Genomic DNA, 7,209 nt, shown 5'->3' on the forward strand with positions numbered 1-7,209 from the left:
TCCATTTGACTAGGCAGCCATGAAATCAGGATCTGGCTACAGCATGCAGCCCTGATAGAAAGTAGGAGGAAAGCTGTGTGCATTGGTCTTTCCCACTGTGGACGCTGGAACTAAATCTGCACCAGGAAATGAGGGATTACTGCCAGTATGACCGAGTTCAAAATTAAACTTTGGGGACAAATGGGTAATTAGCCAGCCAGACACAGTATAAATACCAATACTAAAGCTTACAGAGTCCTCCTGCTTGTTGAGAGTAGGTGGGCTAACCACTCAAGACACCCTCCATTCCTCATTCAGGTCTTCAGAAGGCATTTGATGTCTTTTTTTAATCATGTGTCAATCAGTTTTGTGATAAGAAGTCAAGATTCTCAAGGAAGTGGCCTCCTCCCACGGATTTTCCGGACTTTTCTTTCTCCAAGGACATATCTTTATGATGTTAAATATGTCCTAATATTGTATGTATATCTTTCTGTTCTCCTCATAGACATCTTTAGTCACATCCTTTGAAACAGGAGGGACAATTCTCATCATGTCACAGCTGCAGAGAGTTAGTTTTCTCATGTTTAGTAACTGAGTCAAAATGATAACAATCTTTCCTGAAAAGTCTGCAATTGTCTTTTTTTTTTTACCAAAAAAAGACTTTAATTTTCATAAGAAAGTATAAAAACGTGTCAGAAAGGAGGGGAAGAGGGCACAAAAGAAGAATGAAAGAGGGAATAAAGAGCCAAACAAAGAAGCAGAGGGGAGGGAGAAGAGAGTGGTGAGAAGAGGTATATTACCTGAAAATTTCAAGCCTGTAAAAGCAGAGACATCTCCCTGTCCCCTTCTGTGATGGTTAATTTTATGTGTCAACTTGACCAGGCCATGCGGCGCCCAGACATTTGGTCGAACATTATTTTGGGTGTGTCTGGGAAAGTGTTTCAGGATTAGATTAACATTTGAATTGTTAGACTGAGTAGAGCAGATTGTTCTCTTAATGTAGGTGGTCCTCATCTGATAAGTTGAAGGCCTGAAAAGAACAAAAGGGCCACATAAGAAGGAACTCACCCTGCCTGACTACTGAGCTGGTCTTCTCCAGCCTTCAGACTCAGATTGAAACATTAGTTCTTCGGTCTTGAGTCTGCTGGCTTTCAGAGTAGAGCTTACAGTATTGGTTCTCTTGGTTCTCAGACCTTCAGACTCAGACTGGAATTACACATCAGCTCTCCTGGGTCTCCAGCTTGCTGACTGCAGATGTTGGGACTTCTCAGCCTCCATAATTGCATGATCTAATACCTAATGGCAAATATATTATTATATTGTATTAGGGTTATCCAGAGAAATAGAACCAATAGGAGATATATATATATCTTACATATATATTTCACTGTAAAGAAGCATGTCAGAATATGTAGGTCCTATTTGTTCTGTTTCTCTGAGTAATCCTGACTAAGACCACCCCAGACTTTTCCTTCTCTGTGTATTTCAGGGAAGAAGGATTTTGTCTCACATCTACTTCTAGGCTATTTGATGCCGAAGACTTCTCTGTTATCATCTAGCTTCTCATATCTACTTTCATAAAAGCCTTAGGTGTCTGCCTACTTTGCTCTGGGGCCATCACCAGGAACTTTAGACCTGCCATCCTCCATCATGTTGATCCTGCCACCACCATGCTGGCCTCAATAGAAGGATGATTCAGAGAAGGCCATTTTTCTTTTTTAAAGTTTTTATTTAAATTCCAGTTAGTTAACATACAGTCTAATATTAGTTTCAGGTGTTCAATATAGTGATTCAACACTTCCATACAACACCCTGTGCTCATCACAGCAAGTGCCCTCCTTAATCCCCATCACCTATTTCATCCATTTCCCCACCCACCTCCCCTTTGGGAACCATCAGTTTGTTCTCTTCTGTCTGGTAATAGTACCCCTTCTTTCATTGAGGAAACTGCTCCATTCCCATTACATTTTGTTCTGGTAGTGTGTCATCATGGTGCCCACACCTCATGGGAACAGTAAGTGGTCCAAGGGAGAGACAGTTGGCCCAAACGAGGATATCAAAACCCTTTCTTGGGATTGATAGATGGACACTGAGAAAAAGTGTCTGTCTTTCCACTGGAGTTACTAAACTCAGAGCATGTAAACTTGCAGCTGCTGGCAACCATCTTCCCTAAATGCATAGAAAAAGTCCATCTCAAGTAGGAGAAAATGAGGCCAACAAGAGCAGAATTAAAAATTGAAGAGGAATATGAAAAGGAGAAGGACAAAAAGGAGGAAGAAGAAGAATCTAATATTTAATTTGCTGGGTCTATCAATGCCTGAAGGAACCATTAACCCATGGAATTCCCAGATATATGAGCCAATGGGCTTCAGTTTTGGTTTAAGGCATTTTGATTTGAGGTTCTTTTATCTCTAAATAACATCAAAGCACATAATCCACAGCATTCTGATTAACACCAAGCTTTTAACATAATCTGAAACATTCTGATTAAAACCAAAAGTGAGGGGTGCCTAGGTGGCTCAGTCACTTAAGTGTCTGCCTTTGGCTCAGGTCATGATCTCAGGGTCCTGGGATCAAGTCCTGCATCAGGCTCCCAGCTCAATCGGGAGTCTGCTTCTCCCTCTCCCTCTGCCTCTCCCCCTGATTGTTCTCTCTCTCTCTCTCTCTCTCTCACTCTGTCAAATAAATAAATAAAATCTTAAAAAAGAAGAGGATACCCTTTAGCACTGGAACCAACAATCCAAACCCAAGGAGAGGAGATGGGGAGGGGGTCAAATAATCATGAATCTTTCAAAAAACTCAATTATCTGCCTCTGCAACATCAAGAAAGTGGCAAAAAGTGGGAAATACAATTGGGATCTGAGATACTTATGGTATCTTGTGGGATTTATGCTTCCTTCCTTGAGACAGGAAGAGAGATCATCTTTTTTCTAAGGTTTGGAAATATCCTTAGGATCTCTTGCCTAGGAGATTGTGTTTTTTTTCCTAAGAAATTTTAAAGATATGGCAAAACAAGAAGAATAGTATAACAAATATCTAGTCTCCCACAACCCAGAATTAATGGTAGTTAATTGCTTACGGACATAGGTAATTTATATATAGCTCAATTTTTTAATTCACTGTGTAGTATTTCACAACATGATTATCAACCTAACAAGTTTTGTCTGTTTCCTTTGGGGTTTTTTGTTTGTTTTTTAAAGATTTATTTATTTATTTGAGAGAGAGAGAGAACCAGCAGGAGGGGCAGAGGAAGAGGAGGAGAATCCCAAGCAGACTCCCTGTGGAGTGCAGAGCCCAATGAGGGGCTCCATCCCACAACTACGAGATCATGACCCAAACTGAAATCGAGTCGGATGCTCAACCAACTGAGCCACCTAGGTGCCCCTTGTCTGTTCCCTTTGTAATAGACATTTAGTATGTCAGATTTAATAGATCAAAAACAATAGATTATTTGCTGTCATTATATGTTTTGTGTGCATACATGTGAGAATTTTTTTCTAGTTTGTACATCCAGAGTGGATCATAAAGTTTACATAGCTGCTACCAATTGCTCTCTGAAATTGTTATGCTAATTCATATTCTTACCAGTAATGTATGACAATTCCATTTCCCCCAAATCTTTGCAAATAATTGACATTGTAGGAATTTTTAATATATGCCTATTTGATGACAGAAAAATGGCACTCTGTTATTGCTTTACTTGCTTTTATTTTGCAAAAACTAAATAAGGCTGAACATCTTTTTCCATGTTTATTGCCAATCAGATTTCTTCTTCTGTGAATTTTATTACGGTGACGATTTTTCTGTAATTTTTCTTCTTGAATTGCGGGAGATCTTTATATATATCCTGCATATGAATCCTTTGTTTGGGTAGTGTTTGTAGAATATAGGCTTTGACCCAATCTCTGTTTGAATTCTGGTTTGTCACTAAGCAGTAAGTTACTTATCTGTTCTGTGCTTCAGTTTTCTTATCTGTAAACTGGAGAGAATGGTAGTTCCTATCTCATGGTGCTTTCGGGAGGATTGAATTAATAGCTAAAAGGATTTAGAGTCCCATTCCATAACTTTATGTCAGAATGGAGAGGAGAGAAAACATGAGAAAAACAAAAGAGCTCACATCCTTTTCAATTCTTTTACAGCAGCAGAAATAAAACAACCATTAGTAGGTCAATACATCATCCTGGTTCACACTTTATAGCATTCTTTTTTTTTTTTAAAGATTATTTATTTGAGAGAGAGAGAGAGAGAGGAGAGTATGAGAGGGGGGAGGGGCAGAGGGCCCTGCTGAGCAGGGAGCCTGATGTGGGACTCGATCCCGGGACTCCAGGATCCTGACCTGAGCTGAAGGCTGTCGCTTAACCAACTGAGCCACCCAGGCGCCCACTTTATAGCATTCTTGTTGGTTCCTCAATTTACACATGCCTCTTCTTTTCCTACCCTCATTTTGTTTGCCATTTGAGCTTGTACACGTGTGCAAACTTAACACAAATAGCACATGTTCATGAGAATTTATGAGATGCTCTCTCCTTTGACTCCCAAAGCTTCTTGAAAATACCTGGAACATAGCCCTTAGCTCACAGTACTGTAATATTTTCTACACCTCTGCTCACCCTGGTAAGGGGGTTAAGACCAACAACTGCCTCATTCATCTCCCTCTCCCCAGGGGATAGGATCATTATTGCCATTTGGAAAGGACTCTCTAAGTGACCAATGACTGCCTGACAGAAGGTGTTTCCAACGGGAGGAAGAATAATGCTTTAAAATTCTGGCCCAGCCAATCAGTGAGTTAAAGGGCAGTAGCTTTACCAAAAGTTAATTTTGGAATCATTTATTAAATGTATTTTGAATTAATCGTTCGGTTTCACTTGAGAAATCTAGTACACATATATAAATACATACACAGCACCTATGCATTAGTGCATCTTGCACACACACACACACACACTATATTGTAGAAATATCAGCAAAATCTTAGGGGGGAAATGGAGCTCACTGTAGCTCTTCCTAGAGCTCATTTTACTGTTTATTTAAAAGAAACAATTCATTCCTTTTGGGCCTCAGCACAGAACTCTGCTAAACTGAGCTCCTGGGCTGGTAACACATCAGAGAGAAAGGAAGGTGTCATTTGGCAATTTGGCTGCTGCTGATGAAACAGTCATCTTTCAGGAAGAAACTTAGCTTCGGGGAGGCCTGCCCATTAGAGCAAAAGGATAGCAAGTTAAGAGAATTGGTTGCTAGCTTTTCTTTGCATTAAAGCAAGCTAATAGTCTTTTTCTTTCTTTCTTTCTCTCTCTCTCTCTCTCTCTCTCTTTTTTTTTTTTTTTTTTTTTGCTGAGTATGAGAAAATACAACCTATTTATTCTCAGTGAGATAATACTCGGAAAGGAGAGGCTGAAAACCAGAAATACAAATCTTGGGAGGCACAGGGACTGTAAGGTCACTGGGGGAAGGAATCATGCCTGTTTTGTTCACCCTTTCTGTGGACACTGAGGACCTGACACAGTCTACCAGCTCCAGTAGACCCTTGGTAAATATTGGTTAAATCAGTGTATGAATGACTGTCTCCTAGTTTTAGGAGTATCACCTTATCCTTCTCCTCCAAATTCTTTAATTATTATAAAAATATAACATTCTCTGTATTTTCAAAATTACCGAAACAAGAGAAAGAGAATGAAAGAAAATATATTCGTAATCCACCCATAAAGATAAAATTAGGTTTTGAATATTTTCCTATAGCATTTTTACATCTGCACAGGTGTTGGTATTTGTTTTTGTTTTTGTTTTGGCTGCCTACTTTTAGTTTATTACTCTTAAGACCACCTCCTTGCAATTTCCAGAGACAAAATAGAAAACAGGAAACAGACTTCGTTTCAAATACATAAACAGTGTGCTGGAGTTTCAAGTATTACTGATAACATTGTTACAGAAGAATGTCAACTTACTCCAGGGCACGTCAGTATTCCTGAGGAATAAACACGATTTCTCTTTTCCTCCCCCTGGGACGCTCTCAGGTGTAAGTCACTGTTCCTGCTCCCTGATATATTTTCCATGTAGAAGATAATGGAGCCTGGATTCATGCTGACACTCGGGACTAGGCCATTTCCAATCCCATGCCAGAACCAAAGACTATTGGCCACGTTCTTCTTTGAAAAAAGCTAAGTGAGAAAACAAGTCATAATCCAAAACCAGTACCTACTTCACGACTGCATCTGCCGAGCGCCGATCCCACTTCCTGCTGCGCTCTGAATCTGATATGTTCCCCACACGTGTTGCTATTTGTATGTGTGTGTGCACAGATGTACACAGACTTATGGCCATGGTATATAAAGTTTTGTAGTCTAGTTTTTTATTTGCCTTATGAATGTTTTCGAATGTTATTTTTCTTGAAGAATATGATTTATAATTGTTGAAATATTATTAATCTTTCAACATTTAATGATTCTTTTCTATTGTTAGATAATTAAACCTTTTAAATAGCACCTATTTTTTTTTTCATTTTGTAAATTAACATATAATGTATTATTTGTTTCAGGGGTACAGGTCTATGATTCATCAGTCTTACACAATTCACAGTGCTCCCCATAGCACATACCCTCCCCAGTGTCCATCACCCAGCCACCCCACCCTCCCATCCCCCTCCACTCCAGCAACCCTGTTTGTTTCCTGAGATTAAGAGTCTCTTATGGTTTGTCTCCCTCTCTGGTTTCATCTTGTTTCATTTTTTCCTCCCTTCCCTTATGATCCTCTGCCTTGTTTTTCAAATTCCACATTATCAGTGAGATCGTATGATAATTGTCTTTCTCTGAACATCTATTTTAATAGCATAAACTCCAGGGGTGCCTGGGTGGCTCAGTTGGTTAAGCGTCTGCCTTCCGCTCAGGTCATGATCCCAGAGTCCTGGGATCGAGTCCCGCATCGGGCTCCCTGCTCAGTGGGGAGTCTGCTTCTGCTTCTCCCTCTCCCTCCTACTACCCCTGCTTGTGTGTTCTCTCTCTCTCTCTCTGTCAAATAAATAAATAAAATCTTTAAAAAAAACTTGGTAATCTTAAAAAAATAATAACATGAACAACAATTAATAAGGTTACTTAAGTCAAAGGATGTTAATATATAACTACTGTGGTATACTTTTTCCAAATTATTTTCCAGACAGGATTTTAATGCTAGTGTAACCCTCACTAACACTGAGCATTATAGCTTTTTAAAAGTTTTTTCAAATTTGGAATTGGGGAA

General features: G+C 39.4%; 1 pseudogene; it reads right to left on the bottom strand.

Annotated features, from left to right (window-relative positions):
- Positions 1 to 5,997: 5,997 nt before the first annotated feature.
- On the bottom strand, positions 5,998 to 6,297 carry LOC113913633 (annotated as a pseudogene).
- Between the last annotated feature and the right edge of the window lie 912 nt (positions 6,298 to 7,209).

This window comes from Zalophus californianus, chromosome 11 (genome assembly GCF_009762305.2).
Source record: "Zalophus californianus isolate mZalCal1 chromosome 11, mZalCal1.pri.v2, whole genome shotgun sequence".
Classification (NCBI taxonomy): Eukaryota; Metazoa; Chordata; class Mammalia; order Carnivora; family Otariidae; genus Zalophus; species Zalophus californianus.